The 26,522-nt window shown below is 55.6% G+C and overlaps 2 long non-coding RNA genes across 7 annotated transcripts; both read left to right on the plus strand.

Moving 5' to 3' along the window:
• Nucleotides 1-14,617: 14,617 nt before the first annotated feature.
• LOC137440435 (uncharacterized) lies at nt 14,618-16,574 on the plus strand. 4 transcript variants are annotated; one of them, XR_010987138.1, is made up of 4 exons: nt 14,618-14,858; nt 15,337-15,469; nt 15,572-15,739; nt 16,405-16,574. It is a non-coding gene; the product is annotated as an uncharacterized lncRNA (long non-coding RNA). The 4 variants fall into 4 exon arrangements; XR_010987139.1 differs by lacking the exon at nt 15,337-15,469 and having other exon boundaries at nt 14,620-14,858; nt 15,550-15,739; XR_010987141.1 differs by lacking the exon at nt 15,337-15,469 and having other exon boundaries at nt 14,620-14,858; nt 15,554-15,739.
• A 6,127-nt stretch (nt 16,575-22,701) lies between these two features.
• LOC137440952 (uncharacterized) lies at nt 22,702-26,208 on the plus strand. 3 transcript variants are annotated; one of them, XR_010987270.1, is made up of 5 exons: nt 22,702-23,428; nt 23,505-23,635; nt 23,760-24,001; nt 24,113-24,371; nt 24,652-25,023. It is a non-coding gene; the product is annotated as an uncharacterized lncRNA (long non-coding RNA). The 3 variants fall into 3 exon arrangements; XR_010987269.1 differs by lacking the exon at nt 22,702-23,428 and adding an exon at nt 25,322-26,208 and having other exon boundaries at nt 23,479-23,635; nt 24,652-24,777; XR_010987268.1 differs by lacking the exon at nt 22,702-23,428 and having other exon boundaries at nt 23,479-23,635; nt 24,652-25,024.
• The last annotated feature ends 314 nt before the right edge of the window (nt 26,209-26,522 follow it).

A 26,522-nucleotide genomic window follows, 5' to 3' on the forward strand; every position in this document is an offset into this window, starting at 1 on the left:
GATGAAAAACGAGCAAAGGAGTGTGGAAAATGGTGGAAGATGGTTATGACAGCACTGGATCAGCATCATGCTGAGCAAATGGCAGCTTATCAAGCCAGGGTACGATTAGATCATACGGACCCAAATGGAGCAAGTGTTACACATGCTGGGTTGCCTTTGTCAGAAGAGGTTCAGGATTATTTAAGAAAGGAGAAGGCTGCGTGTGTAAAAGGACTAGGTGGCAGAGTTGAATTACAATCTGTAACACAGGACTCTGCTGAGGAGCCTTCCCCGTCTCTTTTAGCTGAGCAAATTGTACAGGAGAAGAAAGTAGGTGAGGGAGAGGAGACAAACAGGGCGGTAGATCCTAGAGGTGGTGTTAAAGATCATGCAAGAAAGCACGCAGAGTATTGGCAAAAGGTTGCAGAACACTTAAATGCCGAAGGAGATCAGGAAGGGCTTAGCTGGCTGACTGCTTCACATCAAGCTTTTCCAGTAATGTATACACAGGTCCCTGGGGAGCAAAATGTTCAGGCTGATGTAACTCAATTGCCATGGAAATTGTTATCTCAATTAAGACAGACTGCGAGTCAGTTTGGGATTCAATCTGAACCAGCTAGACAGATGATTGATTTTATTTATATGAACTATAATATGTTACCTAGAGATTCTTATAATGTTATGAAGCTGATCCTAACAGCATCTCAATTTATGACATTTTTGAATGAGTGGGAACACCTAGCTGGACAATCAGCTGGAGTACAAAGACAGCAAAACGATCCATTATTTGGTGTAACAGTAGATCAGTTGTGTGGAACGGGACAGTATGAGAGACCAGAGTTACAGGCACTTTTACAGCCGCCTGTTTTGCAAGCATCAGCCCAGATAGTAAGGAGGGCTTTTGACAAGCAGAAGGATGGAAATGCAAATCCTCACTATATGGGAACTAAGCAAGGTAGACAGGAACCTCTTGGTGAATTTGTAGATAAGTTGCTTGCCGCACTTAGAGCAGCAAGCGTAGGAGAAGGTATCCGAGAGGCAATTTTAAGGCAGTGTTTAATGCAGAATGGGAACCAGCAGACGCAACAGCTTATTACATCAGCAGATCCTAGATGGACGGTAGCCGAATTGTTGCAGAGGGCTCAGGACTTGCCAAGCAATCCGATGGCTATGTTGACGGAGGTGATTGATAAGAGATTACAAAAACAGGCTGAGGTGTTGTCAATGACAATGACAAAACAGCTTGAGCATAGTCAACAGGTTATGGCAGCCTTAGTACCTTTGTGCACAAACTCGAAAGGGCAAGGCCAACCCTATAAGCAGTCATCAGATGAAATACAGTGTCATCGCAAAGCGTAAGGCGGAGATATCGTCTCAAGTAATGCCTGGACTTTTGGCCCATAGATCCGCTTTAGGGCATTTCCCTAGCTAGTGAGATCAAAGCAGGATAGAGATGAAGTTAGGAAAGCAGCTGGCAAAGGTGGTTCTCAGCTTAAAGAGATCCTTAGGAGAATGACAGCAGGATTATATGGACAAAGAATTCAGGGAGATGAAGATGATATTTTGGAGTGTTCTTCTCCACGGGAGGAATTGCGAAATGTCCGTAAAGATTTCACCAGGGCAGATAAGGAGCCAGTTCTAGCTTGGCTTAGTAGGTGTTATGATACAGGTGCTTCAGCTCTAACAGTTGGAGACAAGTCAGCAGCTCAGTTAGGAACTCTCTCAAGGGACAATGGAATAGATAGACATCTAGGCAAAGCTCTCGGTAAGGTTAATCTGTGGATACGCCTTTTAATGGCGGTTGCCCTGAGATACCCTTCCCGAGATGACCTTCCATGGAACCCTAAACCCTGGACTACCATAGATGAGGGAATTAAGCGCTTGAGAGAATTTGCTGTTAGAGAGCTACTCTATGGTGAACATGAAACTCTGAATCCTGATGACATTCCTGTGGGTATTGGTCTTGCTAAAAAGATCATCAAACTTGCTCCTTCTAATTATGCAAACATTCTGGCAAGCAGAATTGTGTCAAGAAGTTATGGTGGAGCTTCTCCTACGGTTGGCCAATTCAGTGATCAAATGAGACAATTGGAGGATAGCATGACACGTGGTTCTTTGGTTTCAGCCATTGAAACTCTGTCTGGAAAAATTGAGAATTGCATGAAGGATCTGAAAGATTCCATATACCAATTGGCACAGAAGGATAATTTCAATTCTTCCTCCAGGTGGATACAAGTTTCATCTGTGAGGAATACACGTCCTCCAAGGAGGTCATTCCAAAACAGGACATTCCAAAACAGGTCATTCCAAAACAGACCACCAAGGCAATCACGTAGAACTATTTGGATAACTCTGCGTGATCAGTTCGGTGAGAACATGAACCGCTGGGATGGCTAACCAACTTCTAATCTTTTCAGGAGACTGAGGGAATTGCAAAGTGGCAGTACCCGAGGTAGCAATACCAGAAGGGTAGCTGTTACTTCCACAGTTCCCCAGAATGACTCTTATGGCTCCAACAGTGGCTCCAGTTATAACATGCAAAGTTATAACCCTGCAAACTATGTGCAATGCACATGTGCGCATGTTCCCCATAACTAGGGGTGCCCTGCCTCCCGCCAGGGGGAGGAGAGGGATAACAGAGATAATAGAATCTATTGGGATGTGTACATCCAGTGGCCTGGCACTTCACAATTTCAGAAGTACAGGGCCTTGGTTGACACAGGAGCTCAGTGCACCATAATACCATCAAATTATCAGGGATCAGAGTCTATAACTATTCTGGGAGTCACTGGTGGATCTCAAGAGTTAAGTAAGGTAGAGGTTAATATAAGTTTAACTGGTAAACAATGGAGGAAGCCTACAGTTGTGACCGGACCTGATGCACCTTGTATTTTGGGAATTGATTTTCTGAGAGAAGGGCGTTTCAAAGACCCTAGAGGTTACAAATGGGCTTTTGGAGTAGCTTCTATAGAAATTGATGGACAAAAATTGAAGCTATCTGCCAGACCTGAGCTTTCTGATGAATCTGCAGTTGTGGGACAACATAAGATACAGGACATTAAATTGCCGGTTGCTTCTCAGACTGTGCATCACAGACAATACAGAACCAACCGTGACTCTGTTGCCCATTCAGAATCTGATTCGTCAGTTGGAGAGTCAGAAAGTCGTCAGCAAAACTCATTCACCTTTCAACAGTCCAGTGTGGCCTGTGCGGAAGCAGAATGGAGACTGGCGTCTGACAGTAGACTACCGAGCCCTGAATGAAGTGACACCACCTATGAGTGCAGCAGTACCAGACATGATGGAGCTACAGTATGAGCTGGAATCCAAAGAGGCCAAATGGTATGCTACCATAGACATTGCTAATGCATTTTTCTCTATTCCCATAGCAGAAAAATGCAGGCCTCAGTTTGCTTTCACCTGGAGAGGAATCCAGTACACTTTCAACAGGCTGCCAATGGGCTGGATCCACAGCTCAAGCATCTGTCATGCAGTGATCCACGATGCTCTGGAGAAAGGCGGTGCTCCAGAACACATCCAGTTCATCGATGATATCATCGTCTGGGGTAAAACTGCTGAGGAAGTCTTTAAGAAAGGTAACAAAATCATTGACATTCTTCTGAATGCAGGTTTTGCCATCAAGCGAGACAAGGTGAAAGGGCCTACCACAGAGATTCAGTTTCTGGGAGTGCGCTGGCAGGATGGACGTCGACACATTCCAGTGGATGTGGTAAATAGAGTCTCCACCATGGCAAGTCCCACAAACAAGCAAGAGACCCTACGTTTCTTGGGGATAGTGGGATTTTGGAGACTGCACATTCCTGGATATAGTCAGATTGTGAAACCTCTGTATGATGTGACTCGAAAGAGAAACCATTTCCACTGGGGACCTGAACAACAAGCAGCCTTTGACCAGATAAAGCAAGAGGTAGTTCAAGCAATGGGTCTGGGACCTGTCCGAGATGGTCCAGACATTAAGAACATTTTGTACACGGCTGCAAGTGACAATGGTCCAACCTGGTGCTTGTGGCAAAAAGCTCCAGGTGAGACACGTGGATGTCCTCTTGGTTTCTGGAGTCGAGGTTACAGAGGCTCAGAGGCTAATTATACTCCAACAGAGAAAGAAATTTTAGCTGCCTATGAAGGAGTGAAAGCATCTTCTGAAGTGATTGGAACTGAATCACAACTTCTTCTAGCTCCCAGATTACCAGTTTTGAATTGGATGTTCAAAGGCAAAGGCTCCACACCACATCATGCCACAGACTCAACATGGTCTAAGTGGATGGCTCTGATAACACAGAGAGCTCGAATGGGAAATCTTGAAAGACCTGGTCTAGTGGAGGTGATCTCAAGTTGGCCTGAAGGTATCAACTGTGCTAAACCTCCAGAGGAGAAAGTAACTCATGCTGAGGAAGCTCCTCCTTACAATGACCTTTCTGATGATGAAAAGAAATATGCTTTGTTCACAGACGGTTCCTGTTGTCTTGTTGGAAACAAGCGAAGGTGGAAGTCTGCAGTGTGGAGTCCAACACGCCGAGTTGCAGAGGCGAAAGATGGAGAAGGAGAATCCAGTCAGTTTGCAGAGGTAAAAGCTGTCCAGCTAGCTCTCGACGTGGCTGAACGTGAGAGATGGCCAAAGCTTTATCTCTACACCGACTCATGGATGGTAGCCAATGCTCTATGGGGTTGGCTAAAGAACTGGAAGAAAAGTGGTTGGCAGAGGAAAGGAAAACCCATTTGGGCAGCCAACCTGTGGCAGGACATTGCTGACCGAATCGAGAGAATTCCAGTGAAAGTGAGACACATCGATGCTCACATTCCTAAGCGCAAAGCTACTGAGGAACAGCAACACAACCATCAGGCAGATCTAGCTGCAAGAGTTTCTCAAGTAGACATGGACTCTAATCTTGATCTCGACTGGAAACACCGAGGTGACATATTCTTAGCTCGGTGGGCTCACAATTCGTCAGGACATCAAGGCAGAGATGCAACATACCAATGGGCTCGTGACAGATCCATAGACATTTCCATGGATGCTATCACACAAGTCATCCATGACTGTGACATTTGTGCTGCTATTAAGCAGGCAAAACGACTTAAGCCCTTGTGGTATGGTGACAGATGGTCCAAGTACAAGTATGGTGAAGCTTGGCAGATTGACTACATCACTCTACCATGTTCTCGTTCTGGTAAGCAGTACGTGCTTACTATGGTAGAGGCAAACACTGGATGGTTGGAAACTTATCCAGTTCCACATGCAACTGCACGCAACACCATTCTCAGTCTGGAGAGACAAATCCTGTGGAGACACGGAACTCCGGAGAGGATCGAGTCAGACAACGGAACTCATTTCAAGAACAACCTTGTAAAGAACTGGGCAAAAGAGCACGGTATTGAGTGGATATTCCACATTCCCTACTATGCACCAGCTTCAGGGAAGATTGAACGCTACAACGGTTTGTTGAAGACCACTCTTAAAGCCATGGGGGGTGGATCTTTGAAAAACCGGGAAAAACATTTAGCACAAGCAACCTGGCTGGTAAATAGTAGAGGTTCAGTGAACCGAGCTGGACCTGCACATTCAGATTTGCTACGGAAAGTAGAAGGTGATAGAGTTCCTGTTGTTAGAGAAAAGAATCTGTTAGGTAAAACTGTTTGGGTATTTTCACCCTCAGGAGAGGCTAAACCTGTCCGAGGGGTGGTTTCAGCTGAAGGTCCGGGTCACACTTATTGGGTAATGCAAGAGAATGGTGAAATTCAGTGTATTCCACAAAGAAATTTAACTTTAGCTGAAAGAGGTTAATTTCAAACTGTTGTACAGCTACATTTCGTCCAAAGGAAGAATCAACGAGGAATCTATGGTGCACGAACCCTGAGATCCCTGAGTCAACTAAGAGACCCTGAGAATCCCTGTTTCCCTTTTCTTCGCTTCGTCGGTGAAGAAATGAACTGTTTTCCATTTTTCTCATTTTCTGATTTTCTTGGACTTTTGAATCATCTACATCTGAGCATAGCCGGAATGGACTATGAACTTTACTCACGAACTGTAAATATCGTTTTGGATTGGATGGACAGTGTGAACAGCCAATGAAATTGTTTAGAAGGGGTGGACTGTGGCCGGTTGACGCTGCCCCCTTAAGAAAGGGAATATGGTGGACGGAAGTTGGTAAACGGAAGAAATAGTCTAAACTAATTTCATTGGAAGAGTGGGAGGAAGCGCCTTCTGAACTGGGAGTGAACTGGACATTTCCAGGACTTTTCTATCAGTCTTGCTTCCGCCTTTCCACGGTGCAGCATCTCTCTGTCTCTGTGCTGGGCTTTCTGCCAAGGCCTCGGCCTTGAAGTCCAGATACCAGGCCTGTATTAACTCCTTTCCAATTAACACAAACTGCTTCTAACATTTTTTTTTTTCCTCTCTTTTCTCTCTCTTTCTATCCCACTCTGGGAAGGGGGGGGGGAGAGAGGGGAGAGCGGAGGTGGGGAACCCCCTCTCTGCCGAGGGGGCTTACTCTCATTTCTGTGTTACTCTGTTGTATATCTTTGTATATATTGTAGATATTGTAAATTTGTAAACATTCCCCTGCATACCTTACATTGCTTTGTAAATATAGCTCCACTGCTTTGCTAATTCAGCTTGTGAGGTTTTTTTTCCTTTCCCTTCAATTTTTTTTCCCCTTTTACCTTACAAGGGGGAAGGGAGGAGGCTTCTCGGCCTTACCCTTCCAAACCCACCACAATTGTGGACAGAAGGGACACTTTAGGCAAAAAGCATGACTTGGGAGAAGATGACTGTCCTAGGAGCCTGTAAGAAACACTGATTGCCAGATACTTTTGTGTACTTTAGGAACTGCTGCTGTAAGTTGTATGCACTGACATCCAGCAATATGGAGTGGAGAAGAGACAGTGGCATCTGTTACAAGCACCTCGAGTTTTAGGCTCAAAAACATGAATGTAGCTCAAAATTGCTGCTATCACCTCCTATGGAAGTCTCCATGCCTTCAGCGAATCCTACATTTGACCTGGAGGCTGCCTGGAAGGGCAGCTGGTGTGAATTCGGTGGCTTTCTTCCCACCCCCCTTTTCCCCCCCCTCTCTTTGTCCCTATGGTGCCTTTGCTAGCCAGCCACCTCCCCCCCCCCCATTTCTCCCCCCCCTTCCGATAACCTCTCTAGTCTATGAAAGTTGTGTTCTGATTTAAAGCAACAATGATTATTTCATTATTTCATTATTTCTGATTGTGATGTGTTTTAGAGATTTTTTTTTTCTGTTTTCAATAGTTGTTTTACCTGTAAGCATAATGAATAGTAAGTATTTAGTATTTATAAGTATTAAGTAATTAGTGATTGTACTAAGGTATAAGCATTTAGTAATGAGCTCAAACTTTTGTTTTTCTGTGAGTTCAAATTTTAACTTTTGGTTCAAACCTTTTTTTTTTTTTCGTGCCATGGCATTTTGAAAGAGCTCTAACTTTTTATTAGTTTCTTTTTAGACATTGATTTGATAATTTAATTTTAACATAGTTCTTTCAGTTCTTTAGAGATTTTTGGTGTTAGCATAAGAGTTTGATATAGGGATATTATAGAATGAGATTTTTTTTTTGTTTGTATTCAAAATCGTTTTAAGAGAGGGATTATATATTAAAACAAAAAGGATGCACATTTTATAACTAAGGTTTTAGTAATGCCAGCAAAAAATAGCTAACCCATGTCAACACCCGGGAACATCACTTCTGCAACGCAGTACCGCAATCATCTCAACAAACAACAGCACAAGAATCACAAGGATGGGACAAATAGCATTTCACATGAAGCTGAAAATCAGCAGACCTACCTAACACAGGTCACAATGTCTGTTACGATAATCTGAGATCAAAAGCATCAATCGGGAGAATGTACCATAAAGCTATGTGTATTAGGACTGAATATCACAATTGCTTAATTGTTGTGTGGTTAGAGAATATGTTGTCATGGACTTGTATGTTAACTCACCAGTTTGTATTAATTTTAAATAGTTAGTCTGATTATAACACAAAATACATTTGCATTTTAGGTTATAAAAAACAAGGGAGAATTCAGGTGTTACATCCCCCCCCAAAAAATGGCTAAAGTATACTACATTCTCAAACTTTCATTTTATGTGCGGTTTCAAGCGTGATTTAACAAAGTTTATGGAGGATATAAGAATTCTGGAAGTTTTAGCTAGGAGAAATTTGAAAGAAGAACAAACAACATTAGGCCAAAGATAGTATCTATAGGACTCGGTGCCTTAGCAAAACCAAAGTATCAAAAGAGCAGCATTGTTAGGATGAGTAAGGATGGATTGTTAGGTTACGGTCAATTTTATACCGGGCAGAACCGTGAATAGTCAAGATGTCACCTTTGACCCGGCAAAGAAGCCTTTTCACTTTTGCTGTTTACGTGCAAGATTTTTCTTTACTTATGGAGATGGAGCCTGGCCAGCTTTATCTTTATAGATCAAGGAGAATCTTGCTAACATAAAACAACTTAGGATTTTTGAGCGTCTTAGACAAGAGAAGATGTAACATACCTTTAAAGCATATTGTAAAAGACAGTGGTGAGGATAGGGTTTGCTGTGTTTGTAGATCATTGTGTCTTGATCCTTGTGTATGACGTATTTGGGCCTGATGAAGTCATCTCTGTTGGTAAGAGGAGTGAAGTGTGAAAACTTGAACTAGTAAGATCTAAGTCGTTGACAGATTAAGCAGTTAACAAAGAAGTAAGTTCTTTGAAGTAAGGGAGTAAGTAGGATGAAACTTTGAAAAAAGCAACTGTTCTGTTCGGTTAGGGTGGGGGGGTTGGGGTTAGGGTTGGGGTTAACGGTTATGGTAGGGTTGGGGGGGTTAGGGTTAGGGGGTTAGGGTTAGGTTTAGGGTTAGTCTTAGGGGCAGGGCTTGGGGGTGGGGTTAGTACCCGAGGGTTAGGGGTTAGGGTTTAGGGGGTTGGGGTTAGGACCAGTGCTCCCAGTCCCCCCTCCCCACCCCCCCAGGGGCTCCCAGTCCCCCCCAGTCCCCCTCCCAGCACTCCCAGTCCCCCTGATCCCCCTCCCAGCCCATCCCTGTACCTCCCAGCGGCTCCCAGTGCCTCGAACTGGTGCCGGTGAATGAGGGGGGCGGGGGGCAGGAAGGGGAGGGGCCAGGAGCTAGGGGGCAGGGCCAGGAGCTAGGGGGTGGGGATCTGTGGGGCAGGGTCCCCGTGGGGTGGGGCAGGGGTGCAGCCCCTGGGGTTCTCCCATTGGCTCGCTGGCTGCAGCGGACCCCTGAGGACCCCAGCGAGGGGAGGGGCAGGGGGGATGGTTTTTGGGGGTGGGGCACGGGGGAGGGTCAAAAGGGTTTGAGGGGGTCCAGGAGGGGCTCCTAAGGGTTGGGGAGGGGTCCCAGGAGGGTCTGAAGGGGATCCCAGAAGGGCAGAAAAAGGTGGGATGGGAATTGGGGGGAGGGGCTGGGTCTGGGGGGGCTCTGGGAGGTCCATAAGGGTCTGCAGGGGTCTGCCAGACTCCGCGGGGGTCCCCAGGGGTCGCCAAGGGTCTGTGGGGCTCTGCGGGGGACCTCAGGGGTCTGGAATGGTCCTTAAGAGTCCATAGGGGTCCGCGGGGGTCTCTTACGGGCCCCTGCAGACCCTTGGGGACCCCCACATATCCCTCCAGACCCTAGGGGACCCCTACGGACCCCCCCAGAACTCTGCGGACAGCCAAGGACCCTGACAGACCCTTGGGGACCCCTCAGGACCCCCACGGTCCTTTAGGGACCCCCAAAAGGGAGAGGGCAGAGGGGGGGAGGTGGGATGGGCGCTGCTCCCGGGGATGCCGGTGCCAGGGTCCTGGGGGCGTGAAAGGGGAATTGGGGGGGGCCCGTCTGGAGGGTCCCAAAGGAGCTGGGGAGGGGCTGTGAGGGTTAGGGGTTTCTGGGGTTGAAGGTTTTGGGGTCCTGCAGGATTCGGGGAGGTCTCACTGTGGTTTTCGGCGTCCCTGCAGCCCCGGGACCCCCCCGGGACGCCCCTCTCCCCCTGGGCCCCCCCCAGCCACATCGCGAGCGGTTGGCAGCGCAGCTGTGCTGCCGCCCGGTGGCTCAGTGCTGCCCCCGCGCGTCACGGTCGGCACTGCAGATGGGCAGCGGCGAGTGCTGCCTCCAGGAGGCCGAGGGCTGAGCCGCGCCGGGGGGGCTCTGCGCTCCTAGCAGCGATAGCTTCCCCCAGAGGAGCTCTGAGGCCAGCTCCAAGGTTCGGTTTGGGTTCTCCTGGGGATCTCAGACCCCACTGCTCTGATTTCACAGCTGTGTTTCCTTCCCTGCCTAGGGGACAGGATGCCCTCACTCCTGGAGAGAGAGAGGCACAGCCTGAGAGGCCTGGAGCTGTGTGGGCTGTAGATGCTCTTCACCAGCTGGGAGCCATCCCCCCAGGAGTCTTCCACCAGAGAGCCTTCTGCGGGGTGCCACGGTAAGCAGGGTGCAGGTGAAGGGGTCCAGAGCAGGGCAGCAGGGCTGGGCAGGGGGCTGGGGCGCAGAGCCCTGGGCAGGGGGCTGGGGCACAGAGCCCTGGGCAGGGGGCTGGGGCACAGAGCCCTGGGCAGGGGGCTGGGGCACAGAGCCCTGGGCAGGGGGCTGGGGCACAGAGCCCTGGGCAGGGGGCTGGGGCACAGAGCCCTGTGAGGAGATGCTGAGGGAGCTGGGGTTGCTTAGCCTGGAGAAGAGGAGGCTCAGGGGAGACCTTCTTGCTCTCTACACCTACCTGAAGGGAGGCTGTAGCCAGGTGGGGGTTGGGCTCTCCTCCCAGGCACCCAGCACCACAACAAGAGGACACAGCCTCAAGCTGTGCCAGGGGAGGTTTAGGCTGGAGGTGAGGAGGAAGTTCTTCCCAGCAAGAGAGGTTGGCCCTGGGGATGTGCTGCCCGGGGGGGTGTGGTGGAGTCTCCCTCCCTGGAGATGTCCAGGAGGGGCCTGGGTGGGGCCCTTGGTGCCATGGTCGAGTTGATCAGATGGGGCTGGGTGGGAGGTTGGACTCGAGGACCTCTGAGGCCTTTTCCAACCTGATTAATTCTCTTCCCATCCTATTTCATCTTCCCCTGGGTGGGAGGTTGGACCTGACGCTCCTCGAGGCCCGTCCCAGCCTGGTTCGTGCTGCTTCTGCGTGTTCAGGACGGGGATTCCCTGCTCAGTCTCTCTGCTCAGGGATTCCTCCTCTTCAGAGGTGTGAGAGAGGCTTCCCAGCCAGCCTGAACTATTTCCCCCTCTGCATTTGCCCCCCTGAACAGAAGCACAGGGGGGGGAGATGCAGTCCTGTCCTGGCTGTTCTCGCCGGCATTGTGCTTCTCCCTGCCCACCCTGCCCCTTCCTGGGGGCTGCCTGCTCAGAGCTGACGGGTGAGGGGAAGCAGTTCCAGATCTGCCTCACAGCTGTTCCCTCCTTCCCTTCTTTCTGGAGGAAGGCAGTGAGGGGGAGGAGAGGCTCTGCAGATGAGGCACAGCAGCAGAGGGCTATGGAGGGAGGAGAGCAGACTCCATGGGCCTCCAGGTCAGAGCCGTGCGGTTAGCATCACAGCTCCTGCTCCATCACCACCACCACCACTTCTGCCCCCAGCCAAGCACCAGGGGCAAGGCCCTTACCAGCCAGGACACCACCCAGAGGAGCTCAGCCCCAGCAGGGAGCCCCAGCCAGCACCCCTGGATGGAATTGGGGCGGTCATCAGCCCTGGCCCTGACAGCCAGGAGGCCGCCAGGTCCCCAACTTTCTGTCACCACCACCACCATCACTCAGCGTGCACCAGAGACACTCACCAGGGATGAAAGGAGGATCCTCAGCCCAGGCAGGCTCATCCTAGGGGGGCTGCTCTTCCTGGGGGAGGGGATTAAATAGGGGAGTGGGTGGGAGGGGCCAGGTGGCCACACCTGGGGTGGGAGGAGACTCCAGCTGAGCCCAGGTGCCGATGGTTTGAGGGGATGAAGAGGGGAAGTGGGGCAGCTGAGGGACTTCAAGGGTGTCAGGGAGTGACAGGGCTGGGGGGCATGGAACAAAACCCAGAAGGGGGGAGGTTCCGATTGGATGCCAGGAGGAAGCTCTTCCCCATCAGGGTGGTGAGACTCTGGCACAGGTTGCCCAGGGAGGTGGTGGTAGCCTCACCCATGGGCGATTTGGAGGCCAGGCTGGAGGTGGCTCTGGGCAGCCCAATCCAGGGTGAGGCATCCCTGCCCATGGCAGGGGGGTTGGAACTGGCCGATCCCTGAGGCCCCCTCCCCTCCCCTCCCTTCCCCTCTTCTCCTCTCCCTTCCCCTTTCCTTCTCAGAGCCCAGGCCTGGACGCCTGGCAGGCTGCTGAGCAGCCCTGATGCCTGCAAGCCGCCGTCCGCTCCGGGGGGAAAGAGACGCTCTCGCTCTCCCTGGCCAAGGCTGGTTCTCTTTCTGGCTCACACAACGACTCCACAGGTCAGGTGATGAGGTGAGATGGATCTGAGACACGTCGTGGAGCCACTTGTGTAAGCATCTTGAGTCTTGCCGAGAGGTTGTTGCTTGTTCCTGCAGAGAAAGGAGTGCTGGGTGTGTTGCGGTGCATCTTCCATCCAGCTGTGCTCTACAGTCTCTCTGGGACCGAGCGCCGGCTCTGTGCAGTGCCTCCGGGGGAGGGGTGAAGGGCACTGGGAGCGTAGGAAAGCAGAAAGGGTCCCAGGAGGGTTTCAGGACAAGGGAGAACAACAGGCTGCTGATACTGGAAGGATGGCCTGGTGATAAAAAAGAGCGGACTGCAGTACACAGCCTGAAGCGTGAGGCAGGGGGACGCTTGCCTCCCTGCTGGAGAAGATCAACCTGATACGGGATGAAGATAACGATGGAGCAAACTCAGAGAGCAGCAGTGGTGCAGGAGTGCCAGGGAAGTGCTCGGGCTGCTGGATTTCCCCTCTGTAAACTGCCTGTTCTGTACCAATAAATGATTCCTGCTGCAGCAATAAATGATTCCTGCTGCACCAGTAAATGATTCCTGCTGCACCAGTAAGTGATTCCTGCTGCACCAATAAGTGATTCCTGCTGCAGCAATAAATGATTCCTGCTGCACCAATAAATGATTCTTGCTGCACCAGTAAGTGATTCCTGCTGCACCAGTAAGTGATTCCTGCTGCACCAATAAGTGATTCCTGCTGCAGCAATAAATGATTCCTGCTGCACCAATAAATGATTCCTGCTGCACCAATAAATGATTCCTGCTGCACCAGTAAGTGATTCCTGCTGCACCAATAAGTGATTCCTGCTGCAGCAATAAATGATTCCTGCTGCACCAATAAATGATTCCTGCTGCACCAATAAATGATTCTTGCTGCACCAGTAAGTGATTCCTGCTGCACCAATAAATGATTCCTGCTGCACCAATAAATGATTCCTGCTGCACCAGTAAGTGATTCCTGCTGCACCAATAAATGATTCCTGCTGCACCAGTAAATGATTCCTGCTGCACCAATAAATGATTCTTGCTGCACCAGTAAGTGATTCCTGCTGCACCAGTAAGTGATTCCTGCTGCAGCAATAAATGATTCCTGCTGCACCAATAAATGATTCCTGCTGCACCAGTAAGTGATTCCTGCTGCACCAATAAATGATTCCTGCTGCACCAGGGGGGTCCCTGCATGCATTCCCACACGGGAGTCTCCTGTGCCTAGCAGGAGAAAACTCTGCTCTCTTTCTGCTCCATGTCAGTCTAGGAAGTAGCTTTCGGGGTAGCCTGTGGGGCACCGGAGCACCGCAGCAGGCCGCATGGCTTCAGGAGGATCCAAGGGTGGCTGCGTCTGAGGCACAAAGGCAGCAGCGAGGAACCTGCCTGCGGCCTCCGATGGAGGCCTCGGGTGGAGCATCGCTGCCCAGGGGTCCAACCCAAACTGGGTGTGAGAGACATCGACCTCTGGCACATTCCCCACTGTGGGGCAGCCACCAGCCGGCAGCACGGGGGCTGGAGTAGCTGCAGCTGTTTGTGGGGGACCCTTCCCTGCCCCCCTTCATTGCTGCAGCAGAGCTCCCCTTCGGGGGGAGAGGGGATGTGTACACAACTGACTAGGAAAGGACCGAGCTGCTGGCCGGGCAGTTTGCTTCACATTCTGCCTTTTGGGGGGAGAATCAAAGGGAGCGGGGGGATTCTGGGCGGACATGGGGCAGGGGGATGCTGCAGCAGAGGAGCAGGTGAGGGCTGGGGGCACCCCCCTAAACCACTGACAAGTCTCGGAGGGGACCACAGAACATTTCACAGCGTCAGTGCCGTGAGAGGCGATGCGGAGCAGACCCTCTCCAGCTGGAGAGGGAGGAGTTGGAGCGACTGCTGTGTCACAAAACTTTGGAAACGACCCCCCGTCTCCCCTCTCTGTTTTAAAGGCTGTGAGAATCGTAATGAAGTCACACAGGGGCTTGAGCTATAAGCACAGCCTGCGGCCGTACCCATCATAAACAGAGGCTTTTACCTGCGCGCGGTGTAGGGTTTCGATTTAAATGCCAAAACATCCCGAACGGGGCCGGGCCGAGCTGCTGCCCACGCCCAGGGCAGTGCTCAGGGCCGCCCCCGCGTGCGTCACGGGCGGCACCGCCGCCGTGCCGCGGCGCGTGCAGCCCCGAGGGCGCTCAGCGCTGCAGCGAACCGCGCTGAACGCTTGAAATGCTGGAAAGTTGTTAGGGGGAGAAGGGAAAAGGGAGAGAGAGCCTGACTCGATCGCTGACATGGGTACAACTCCTGCGCCGCAGCGAGGCTCCAGTCCCGCCAGGGCGATAGCGTCGCGATCGTTGCCATGGGTTCAGCGCATGCGTCGCAGCGAGGGTTGTTCGCGCGCACGGGGCTGGCGGCTTTAAAACGGCGCTCACTGGCCCGCCGGGGCTATCGGGTTCCTGCTCGCTCCGTGCTAGGTGAGTGCCTGCCTCCACAGCTCTCCGGGGCTTTTCTCTGGCAGCTGCAGGACCGCACTCTGGCTTTGCTTGCAGGGGGGTTCCCGGAGCCGAGCCGGGACCGTTTGGGAGCCGCGACGGGGCAGGGGACTCGCGCACTACCGGCCGGGGCGAGCGGGCGGGCCGGGGCGAGCGGGCGGGCCGGGGCGAGCGAGCGGGCGGGCCGGGGCGAGCGAGCGGGCGGGCCGGGGCGAGCGAGCGGGCGGGCCGGGGCGAGCGAGCGGGCGGGCCGGGGCGAGCGAGCGGGCGGGCCGGGGCGAGCGAGCGGGCGGGCCGGGGCGAGCGAGCGGGCGGGCCGGGGCGAGCGAGCGGGCGGGCCGGGGCGAGCAGCAGTCAGGAAGAGTCAGGAGGGGTCTTCTCCCGGTAACAGTAAGTGCTCTTCTAGCGTGGCACCTGTCGTCTTTGTGTTCCTCCCCGTAACTCCAAATTCCCTTCCTAGTGCTCTCACTGCCTTTCCAAGTCTCCCAGTAACTCCCCCACAGCTCTGCGAGTTAAATGAATGCCAGAGAAAAATGAGATGCCTGTGCAGTGTTTTTCTAGGGTGCAGGGAAACCTACTCACAGCTTTACAACGTGAGTAACTGAGAGCTAAGCTTTGCTTTTTGCTCCACTCCTTACCGTTTGACTCTTTGCTTTCCACTTGGTCGACCAAGCAAGGCTGATGTCACTTCACAGTCGCTACCCCGTTGGTGCCTGCCTGCGAGTGCCAGGACCCTTCCCGGAACCACAGGACAGAAGGAGGGTTTGTCTCTCTCGCGGTGCCCTGAGCAGGAGTCGTACCAACACAGGCTCAGAAAGCTGAAACCATCGAAAGATTTAATTAGAGAGCAACAGGCATTAGAGGTTGGTTGATGGCCAGGGAGAAATGCACCGACTGCAAGGCAATGGGGGCGTAGTAAATCCTGGGGAACAGGGAACACGCTCGGAGACGCAGAGCCACGCAACAGCTCTCACAGAGAGGCGCAGCAAAAACTCAGCTGCGTCCCGAAGGCGCAAACCCTACCAAGAAGGGCGTCCGTGGGTCGGGGCTATCAGAAGCAGGGCAGCCCCTCAGCTGTCTCTGTCTTTCCTACCGCGATGCCACGTGGGGGTGGGCGATTGTGGGGGGGTTACAGACCATTGCAAAAACAGGGCGGAGGGCTTGCCAGCGCCGGGCAAACCAACCCCAGGGGCGGCTGCTGCCAAGAGGCCTGGTCACACCTAGCGGAGCATGTTGGAAACTGGGGACATTCAGCGTATCCCACAGCAGAATGTGACTCCGGCTGAGAGAGGATGAACTCAGAGGGGGCAACACACATCAATGCATTATAGTCACTGTGTGAATAGTTAGAAGTCGGTCTAACCTCTTTCCCTCCTGGCTTAACACCAGCCTGGCGTCCAGGACTCAACATACACACTGCACAGCAACCCACAGAGCTCCTGGGTCATCCCACCTGTACTTGTTCCTGCTGTCCCTGCAGCAATGGACTGTTCCTGATTTTTTTTTTTTTCCTCTTTTCCTTTCAAAGTCAGACTGATTCCTGATTCTTCTCCACATCCCTGCCCAGTTCCAGCACCAGAGAGACTGCCCTGAGAGAGAACGAGCCGGGATAACCAGGGACTCGCCTCGAGGAGTCGAATACCACGTGCCAAGAGTGGATGACAGGGCTGTGACAGGGGAGCGGGAGGGGAATGGAGGGGTGGCTTGTGGCGGGGTGAACGCCCATTCTGAAGACAGGGTGGAGGGCTTGCGAGTGTTCTACTAAACTCTCTGCTTCCCAGCTGACTCCAAATTATTTCTTGCTGGATTTGGTCCTTTCCTTTTTTTTTTTTCCCCCCTCTGTTGGGAGGGAGGAGGGGGGGAGCAGGAGAGAGATTCTCAGCCTCGACACCATCCAAGCTCTGAGCTCCCAGGTAAGGGTCAAATCGCTGCAGCGATGACACAGCCGAGGGGCGGGGGCAGCCTCTCCCAAATGCTGCCGGCGGACTGCTTGCCCGAACGTTCCCGGAGGGGACGGAAACCCATGACAAAACGTAAGTATTAGCGTGAGGTATTGTAGCGGAGGAAAAGCCATGCTGTTCCTCCAGAGGTTGCAGAGCAGTAGTAACGTGTACGCCAAAAGGTTTCCAATGGCCCTGAGCGGCAAATTAAAACCGCACAACACACACAAAGGAGACCCCACTGGTTTTATATTCAGTTGTTTAATTTGAATGGAAAGGCCTCTGAAGAGAGGCCAGCTGAGTCGCTCCCCACGCACCCGGAGGAGATGCCCCCCCTGACCGGTCAGCGTCCCCCCCCACTTCAGGGGGTTTGTGGGCATCTATGGTGGGTGTGGGGGGTATCAAAGAGGAATTCAGGGACATGTGGGAGCCAATGGAGGGTCACCTGGGGGCACTTCAGTTGGATGGTTAGGGTTAGTTGGGGGGGGGGGAGTGGGGGCTGGCTTGCTGGCAGCCTCTGGTGTGTGTGGGGGGTTGGCCAGCTTGGCAGCGGCGGCCTCTGTTATTGGGCGGGGGGGTTGGCTGGCTTGGCGGCGGCAGCAGCGTCTGTTGTTGGTTGGGGGGTTGGCCGGCTTGGCAGCGGCGGCTTCTGTTGGGTGGGGGGCGGGATGCGTGGCTGGCTTGGCCACAGCCTTTGTTGTTGGGTGGGGGGTGTTGGCTGGTTTGGTGGCAGCCCATGTTTTTGGGTGTGTGTGGGTGTGGCTGGCTTTTTGGCGGCAGCTTCTGTTATTGGGTGGGGCGTGGGGGGGGGGGCTTGGCCTGGCGGTGGCCTCTGTTATTGGTTGGGGGGGTGGGATGCGTGGCTGGTTTGGCGGTGGCCTCTGTTATTGGGTGGGGATGGGGGGGGTCGCTGGCTTGGCGGCGTCACCCTCCATTTTTTGGGGGGGTTGGGGGGTGGCTGGCTGCAGCAGCTTCTGTTGCTGGGGGGTATGGGGGGATTCGCTGGTGCGGCGGCGGCCTCTGTTTTTTTGGGGGCTTTGGGGGTGCCTGGCTTGAGGGCGGCAGCTTCTCTTGCTGGGGTGGGGGGGTTGACTGGCTTGGCGGCAGCGGCTTATGTGGTTGGTTGGGGAGGGTGGCTGGCTTTTTGGCGGCGGTCTCTGTTGGTGTTGGGTGGGTGGGGGGGTGGCTGGCTTGGTGGTGGCAGTGTCTGTTGTTGGTTGGGGGGTTGGCTGGCATGGCAGTGGCAGCCTCTGTTGGGTGGGGGGGTGGGATGTGTGGCTGCCTCGGCAGCAGCCTCTGTTGTGTGTGTGGGGTAGGGGTGGAGGCTGGTTTGGCGGCAGCCCATGTTTTTGGGTGTGGGGGTGTGGCTGGCTTTTTGGCGGTGGCCTCTGTTATTGGGTGGGGGTAGGCTTGGTGGCAGCGCCCTCTGGTTTTTGGGGGGGTTAGGGGGTGGCCGGCTTGGTGGCGGCAGCTTCTGTTGCAGGGCTGGGGGGTGGCTGGCTTGGCAGTGGCGGCCTCTGTTGTGACTGGGGTGGGTGGGATGCGTGGCTGGCTTGTCAGTGGCCTCTGTGTTTTGGGGGGTGTGGGGGGTGGCCAGCTTGGCGAAGGCAGCTTCTGTTGCTGGGGTGGGATGCGTCGCTGGCTTGGCAGCAGCTTCTGTTGCTGGGGGGCATGGGGTGGTTGCTTGTCTTGGCGGCGGCCTATGTGGCTAGGTGGGGGGGCTGTGGCTGGCTTGGTGGCGGCCTCTGTAGTTTGGGGGGGTTGAGGGGTGGCTGGCGCGGCGGCGGCAGCTTCTGTTGCTGGGGGGCATGAGGGGATTTGCTGGCTTGGCGGCAGCGTCCTCTGTGGTTGGGGGGGTGGCTGGCTTTTTGGCATCGGCCTCTGTTGGCGTTGGGTGGGTGGGGGGGGTGGCTGGCTTTGCAGCGACGGCCTCTGTTATGGGGTGGTGGGCAGGCTGCCTTGGCGGCGGCAGTGTCTTGTTGGTTGGGGGTTTGGCTGGCTTGGCAGCGGCAGCCTCTGTTGGGCGGGGGGTGGGATGCATGGCTGCCTTGGCAGCGGCCTCTGTTGTTGGGTGGGGGGTAGGAGTGTTGGCTGGTTTGGTGGCAGCCCATGTGTTTGGGTGTGTGTGGGGTGGCTGGCTTTTTGGCGGCAGCCTCTGTTACTGGGTGGGCTGTGGGGGGGGGCTGGCTTGGCTTGGTGGCTGTGGCCTTTGTGGTTGGGGGGGGGGCTGGTTTGGCGGCGGTGGCCTGTGTTGGGAGGGGGGGGACTGGCTTGGTGGCAGCGGCCTCTGTTGTGACTGGGGTGGGTGGGATGCGTGGCTGGTTTGGCGGCGGCCTCTGTGGTTTGGGGGGGTTGGGGGGTGGCTGGCGCGGCGGCGGCAGCTTCTGTTGCTGGGGGGCATGAGGGGATTTGCTGGCTTGGCGGCAGCGTCCTCTGTGGTTGGGGGGGTGGCTGGCTTTTTGGCGGCGGCCTCTGTTGGCGTTGGGTGGGTGGGGGGGTGGCTGGCTTTGCAGCGACGGCCTCTGTTATGGGGTGGTGGGCAGGCTGCCTTGGCGGCGTCAGCGTCTGTTGTTGGTTGGGGGTTTGGCTGGCTTGGCAGCAGCGGCCTCTGTTGGGTGGGGGGTGGGATGCGTGGCTGCCTTGGCAGCGGCCTCTGTTGTTGGGTGGGGGGTAGGGGTGTTGGCTGGTTTGGTGGCAGCCCATGTTTTTGGGTGTGTGTGGGGTGGCTGGCTTTTTGGCGGTTGCCTCTGTTACTGGGTGGGCCGTGGGGGGGTGCTGGCTTGGCTTGGTGGCGGTGGCCTCTGTTGTGACTGGGGTGGGTGGGTGGGATGCGTGGCTGGTTTGGCGGCGGCCATTGTTATTGGGTGGGAGTTTGGGGGGCAGGCTTGGTGGCAGCGCCCTCTGGTTTTTGGGGGGGTTAGTGGGTGGCCGGCTTGGCGGCGGCAGCTTCTGTTGCTGGGGGGTGTGGGGCAATTTGCTGGCTTGGTGGCAGCGGCCTCTGTTTTTTGGGGGGGTTAGGGGATGGCCGGCTTGGTGGCGGCAGCTTCTGTTGCGGGGCTGGGGGGTGGCTGGCTTGGCAGCAGCGGCCTCTGTTGTGACTGGGGTGGGTGGGATGCGTGGCTGGCTTGTCAGTGGCCTCTGTTTTTTGGGGGGGGTGGGGGGTGGCCAGCTTGGCGACAGCAGCTTCTGTTGCTGGGGGGCATGGGGTGGTTGCTTGTCTTGGCGGCGGCCTGTGTGGCTGGGTGGGGGGGCTGTGTCTGGCTTGGTGGCGGCGGCCTCTGCTGTGACTGGGGTGGGTGGGATGCGTGGCTGGTTTGGTGGCGGCCTCTGTTATTGGGTGGGGGTTGGGGGGGTGGCTGGCGTGGTGGCAGCGCCCTCTGTGGTTTGGGGGGGTTGAGGGGTGGCTGGTGCAGCAGCGGCAGCTTCTGTTGCTGGGGTGGTGTGGGGGTTGGCTGGCTTGGCGGCAGCGGCCTATGTGGTTGGTTGGGGGGGTGGTTGGTTGGGGGGGTGGCTGGCTTTTTGGCGGCGGCCTCTGTTACTGGGTGGGCCGTGGGGGGGGCTGGCTTGGCTTGGTGGCGGCCCCTGTTATTGGGTGGGGGTGTGGGGGAGTGGGGGGGTGTCTGTCTTGGCGGCGGCGGCCTATGTGGTTGGGTGGGGGGGCTGTGGCTGACTTGGTGGCGGCGGCCTCTGTGTTTTGGGGGGCTTGGGGGCTGCCTGGCTTGGCAGCGTCCGCTTCTGTTGCTGGGGTGGGGGGGTTGGCTGGCTTGGCGGCAGCTTCTGTTGCTGGGGGGCATGAGGGGATTTGCTGGCTTGGCGGCAGCGTCCTCTGTGGTTGGGGGGGGGGTGGCTGGCTTTTTGGCGGCAGCCTCTGTTGGTGTTGGGTGGGTGGGGGGGGTGGCTGGCTTTGCAGCGACGGCCTCTGTTATGGGGTGGTGGGCCGGCTGCCTTGGCGGCGGCAGCGTCTGTTGTTGGTTGGGGGTTTGGCTGGCTTGGCAGCCGCGGCCTCTGTTGGGCGGGGGGTGGGATGCGTGGCTGCCTTGGCAGCGGCCTCTGTTGGGTACGGGGTAGGGGTGTTGGCTGGTTTGGTGGCAGCCCATGTTTTTGGGTGTGTGTGGGGTGGCTGGCTTTTTGGCGGCGGCCTCTGTTACTGGGTGGGCCGTGGGGGGGTGCTGGCTTGGCTTGGTGGCTGTGCCCTCTGTGGTTGGGGGGGGGGGGGGGGGCTGGCTTGGCGGTGGTGGCCTGTGTTGGGTGTGGGGGGACTGGCTTGGTGGCGGCGGCCTCTGTGACTGGGGTGGGTGGGATGCGTGGCTGGTTTGGCGGCGGCCTCTGTTATTGGGTGGGGGTTGGGGGGGTGGCTGGCGTGGTGGTGGCGCCCTCTGGTTTTTGGGGGGGTTAGTGGATGGCCGGCTTGGCGGCAGCAGCTTCTGTTGCTGGGGGGTGTGGGGCAATTTGCTGGCTTGGTGGCAGCGGCCTCTGTTTTTTGGGGGGGTTAGGGGATGGCCGGCTTGGTGGCGGCAGCTTCTGTTGCTGGGGTGGGATGCGTCGCTGGCTTGGCGGCAGCTTCTGTTGCTGGGGGGTATGGGGTGGTTGCTTGTCTTGGCGGCGGCCTATGTGGCTGGGTGGGGGGGCTGTGGCTGGCGCGGCGGCGGCCTCTGTTGTGACTGGGGTGGGTGGGATGCGTGGCTGGTTTGGTGTCAGCATCTGTTATTGGGTGGGGGTTGGGGGGGTGGCTGGTGTGGTGGCGGTGCCCTCTGTGGTTTGGGGGGGTTGAGGGGTGGCTGGTGCGGCAGTGGCAGCTTCTGTTGCTGGGGTGGGGGGGGTTGGCTGGCTTGGCGGCAGCAGCCTCTGTGGTTGGTTGGGGGGGTGGCTGGCTTTTTGGCGGCGGCCTCTGTTGGTTGTGGGTGGGTAGGGGGGTGGCTGGCTTTTTGGCAGTGGCCTCTGTTACTGGGTGGGCCGTGGGGTGGGGGCTGGCTTGGCTTGGCGGCGGCCCCTGTTATTGGGTGGTGGAGTGGGGGGGTGGCTGGCTTGGCGGTGGTGGCCTCTGTTATTGGGTGGGAGGGGTGGGATGCGTGGCTGGTTTGGCGGCAGCCTCTGTTAGTGGGTGGGGGATAGGGGGGGTGGCTGTCTTGGCGGCGGCGGCCTATGTGGTTGGGGGTGGTGGCTGGCTTTTTGGCGGCGGCCTCTGTTGGCGTTGGGTGGGTGGGGGGGGTGGCTGGCTTGGCAGCAGCGGCCTCTGTTATGGGGTGGTGGGCTGGCTGCCTTGGCGGCAGCAGCATTTTTTGTTGGTTGGGGGTTTGGCTGGCTTGGCAGCAGCGGCCTCTGTTGGGCGGGGAGTGGGATGCGTGGCTGCCTTGGCAGCGGCCTCTGTTGTTGGGTGGGGGATAGGGGTGGTGGCTGATTTGCCGGCAGCCCATGTTTTTGGGTGTGTGGGGGGTGGCTGGCTTTTTGGCAGCGGCCTCTGTTACTGGGTGGGCCATGGGGGGGGGCTGGCTTGGCTTGGCGGCGGTGGCCTCTGTGGTTGGGGGGGGGCTGGCTTGGCGGCGGTGGCCTGTGTTGGGAGGGGGGGGGACTGGCTTGGTGGCGGCGGCCTCTGTTGTGACTGGGGTGGGTGGGATGCGTGGCTGGTTTGGCGGCGGCCTCTGTTATTGAGTGGGGGTTGGGGGTGGCTGGCTTGGTGGTGGCGCCTTCTGTGGTTTGGGGGGGGTTGGGGGGTGGCCGGCTTGGCGGCGGCAGCTTCTGTTGCTGGGGTGGGGGTTTGGCTGGCTTGGCGGCAGCTTCTGTTGCTGGGGGGGGGGGTGGGGGGGTTGCTTGTCTTGCCAGCGGCCTATGTGTTTGGGTGGGTGGGGGGGCTGGCTTGGCGGCGGCCTCAGTTTGGGGGGCGTGTCTTGGTGGCGGTGGCCTCAGTTGGATCCAACTGAAAGGTCCTTTTGGAGCCCCTCCAGAGCCTCCCCATATACCTCTCTGTGTGCCCGAATTCCCCTTTGATACCCCCAGATCCACCTTAGATGCTAGCAGGCCCCTTAAGAGCGGGGGCAGCACTGACCAGGTAGGGGATTCTCACCCCTGTGTGTGGGGGGAGGCTTCGCTGGGCTCTCCTCAGAGGTTACTTCCATTCAAATTAAAGAGACCAAAACCCAAAGAAACCTCAGGACAAAGAATAAAGGCAAAAGAAACAAAGGATCCCCCCCCCCAACACACACTGAGGAGGGTTCCCCCTCTTTAATTCCTTGAGACCCATTTCGTAGTTCTGTTTTCAAACTGCTTTGCTCTGCTTGCAATCGGCTTCTACCTGCTAGCAGCCTTTGTGTGTAACGGAAGAGACGCAGCGGGGGTGAGTTCAGAGCCTTGTTACCTGGCACTTAGTGCCAGTCCTGACTACCTATATGAACAGGAGAGATTGGCAGTCTTAGGGCGAGTCGGCTCGGCTCTCTGTGAAGCCGGAGGATTTCCTTCCCCCGAACAGACGGCGGCTCCGCCCAGCCGGGCTGCCTCTCACCAGGCGCGCCGGGGCTCGGCTCCCCCGGGCGCCAGCCGGCTCCGCCGAGGTCTGCTCTCAGCTCGTCTTCCTTTAGCTTCCGTGGGTTCCCTTCGTCCGGCTGAGCTCCGCACCAGGTTAGTGCCAGCCTCTGTCGCTGTCCGCGGTTCCCGTTTAGGTGCTCCGAAGGTTCGATACGCCTGAATGTTCTAGGAGGGGATTAAAAGCCCTAAGACTTCACATAAGTCGCTGGTAAGAAAAGGAGGAAAACTATCTGCAGAAACCAGGAAAACGTGCAGCAGACTTCTGGGAAATAGTCCAACCTCCTCTTTCACAGAAGTAAGGTGAGTTTGTGAAACCGCTCGGCTCCAAGACCTTTAGGAGAGATCCCACAGCCGTCCAGGGCTGTAGCGAGCCCTATAGAACTCCGGCAGTTACCCGAGCCGTGGCGTTCGTCTTTTCCCCCAGATCGGTTTCCGAGGACCGCGGCGGGACCCCTCTCCGTCGGGCCGCGGGGCCCGCCGAGGCGCAGGACCTCTCCGGGCGCCCCCTTAGAGGCTTCTCAGGCAGAGCTCTTTTAACTCAGTCAGATCACCCCAGGAAGAGACAAGAGCCTTCAGGCAGGAAAAGGACTGCTGGCAAGGGAAAGGGGTAACGTGTAAGCCCTAAGGGGGCGTCCCACAAGGGAGAAAGGCAAATCGCTGCCACAGGTAAGAGCCCTCGGGGTGGAACCAGGGGGTTCCACTAAGCATTCCAATGGGGGAGACTGCAAAGGTTTTCATATAGCAATTGACCCTATTCTTTACTATCCATGTAAACAGGAAAGTTTCAGTTTTAGGGTGAGTCGGCATAGCGCTTTCAGCGAAGGAAAAGATTTTTCCTCGCCTCAGCCGGCGGCGACTCAAACTCCCCGCGGCAGCTCACCCGCGGGGCCCCCCGAGACGAGGAGAGGCGAACCGAGGCGAACGGAACCGGCGCGGGGCTCCCCGAGGCGAGGCGGAAGGAACCGGCACGTTGGGGGCTTGGCGGGGCTCAGCTCCTCGCTCAGATTCTTCCCGGTTTCCTCGGGCTCCCTTCCAGGTAAGCGCCAGCCTCTGCCGCTCTCGGGGGTTCTTACGTAGCAGCTCGTTTGAAACGCTTGCACGTTCTCGGAGGGGATTAAAATCCCTAAGAGGCCAGCTAACCCTGACACCCCTCTCTTGCAACTTCATAGCTCTGCTGTTTAACTAGGCGCAGCAGTCTGGTATTAATTTGTCTGAAAAGAGGCTTTGAAATGCGCTGCATGGGGTTCTGAAAGACGTAAACTTACAGTGCGTATCTCTAGTACACAACAGCTCACGGATTTTCCTTTGCGTTGTAGGGTTTTTGAACACTCACCGGTTTCGGCGTCGGGTTGGTTTTTCTCGGAACGGAAAACCTGCCGAGCGGAGGCCGGCGGGGCGCTTCCCACGCGCGGCGGCAAGAGACGCCCCCCCGACCGCTCAGCGTAAGTCCGCCGCTTTCAATCGATTCCCCTTTGGTAGGTACGTTGCCAAAATTGGCTTTGCTCTACGCGCAAATCGCTTTTCCGTTCCGGCATCACTTGCATCTCAGAGAGGAGATCCGGTGGGGGGGGGGGTAACTTCAGAGCCTCTTTACCGTCGCAATGAATACCATTCCTGAATATCTCTATAGAGAGGAGAGGATTGTAGTTGGATTTATAGTCTCGGGGCGAGTCGCCTCGGCGCTCTCAGGCAAACGAGAGGGTTTTCTTCCCCTAAAAGGGCGGCGCGGCGGGGCTCGGCGCGGCGGGGCTCGGCGCGGCGGGGCTCGGCGCGGCTCGGCGCGGCTCGGCGCGGCTCGGCTCGGCGCGGCTCGGCTCGGCGGCTCGGCTCGGCGCGGCTCGGCTCGGCGGCTCGGCTCGGCGCGGCTCGGCTCGGCTCGGCGGCTCGGCTCGGCGGCTCGGCGGCTGCGAAGTATCTACTTAGCAATCGATCCCATTCTTTCCTGTCGATGTAAACAGTTGTTTTATTTTTTCAGTCGGTTTTCAGTCGTAGGGTATGTGTTGCGCAATCGGCGGGCGAGGGGGAAAACGGTTCCTATCGGCATGTAAACTAAGGAGCCAAAAAATCCCAGATGATGTAAAAAAGCCCAAAGCAAAGCGACGACCCTCGCGGCACAAAGGAAGACCCCCCGTTCCTGAGCAATCGTTACACATTTCATAGATGTTTTCAAGCCGTGCGTTACCGTATTTGGAATTCGTTTTTACATTACGGAAGCCTTGGTATTTAACAGGACAGATCCAACGGGGGCAATTGCAAAGCTTCTTATGTAGCAATTGGTAATACTCTTGACTATCCACAGAAAAAGCAGGTATTTTTAGCAGGATTTTCTGTTGACGAAACGACGCGGGGCTCTCTGAAACGAAAAGACGAAACGTTGCAATGCTGGCCTGAAATGAAATGGTGTGGGGCTCTCTGAAATCAGACCAGGTGAAATGGTGCAATGCTGGCCTGAAATGAAGTGGTGTGGGGCTCTCTGAAATGAGACCAGGTGAAATGGAGCAATGCTGGCCTGAAATGAACTGGTTGTGGGGGCTCTCTGGACTGACAAGAGGTGAAATGTTGCAATGCTGGCCTGAAATGAAGTGGTGTGAGGGCCCTCTGAAATGACAAGAGGTGAAATGGTGCAATGCTGGCCTGAAATGAAACGATGTGGGGGCTCTCTGAAATGAGACCAGGTGAAATGGTGCAATGCTGGCCTGAAATGAACTGGTGTGGGGCTCTCTGAAATGAGACCAGGTGAAATGGTGCAATGCTGGCCTGAAATGAAACAGTATGGGGGCTCTCTGAAATGAGACCAGGTGAAATGGTGCAATGCTGGCCTGAAATGAAATGGACTGGGGGCTCTCTGAAATGAAATCATCAAATGGTGCAATGCTGGCCAGAATTGAAATGGTGTGGGGGCTCTCTGAAATGAGACCAGGTGAAATGGTGCAATGCTGGCCTGAAATGAAACGGTGTAGGGGCTCTCTGAAATGAGACCAGGTGAAATGGTGCAATGCTGGCCAGAATTGAAATGGACTGGGGGCTCTCTGAAATGAAATGATCAAATGGTGCAATGCTGGCCTGAAATGAAACGGTATGGGGGCTCTCTGAAATGAGACCAGGTAAATTGGTGCAATGCTGGCCAGAAATGAAACGGAGTGGGGCTCTCTGAAATGAAATGATCAAATGGTGCAATGCTGGCCTG

The sequence above is a fragment of the Melanerpes formicivorus genome, unplaced genomic scaffold (genome assembly GCF_026170545.1).
Source record: "Melanerpes formicivorus ecotype bairdi unplaced genomic scaffold, bMelFor1.0.p_v2 SCAF_4, whole genome shotgun sequence".
Taxonomy (NCBI): domain Eukaryota; kingdom Metazoa; phylum Chordata; class Aves; order Piciformes; family Picidae; genus Melanerpes; species Melanerpes formicivorus.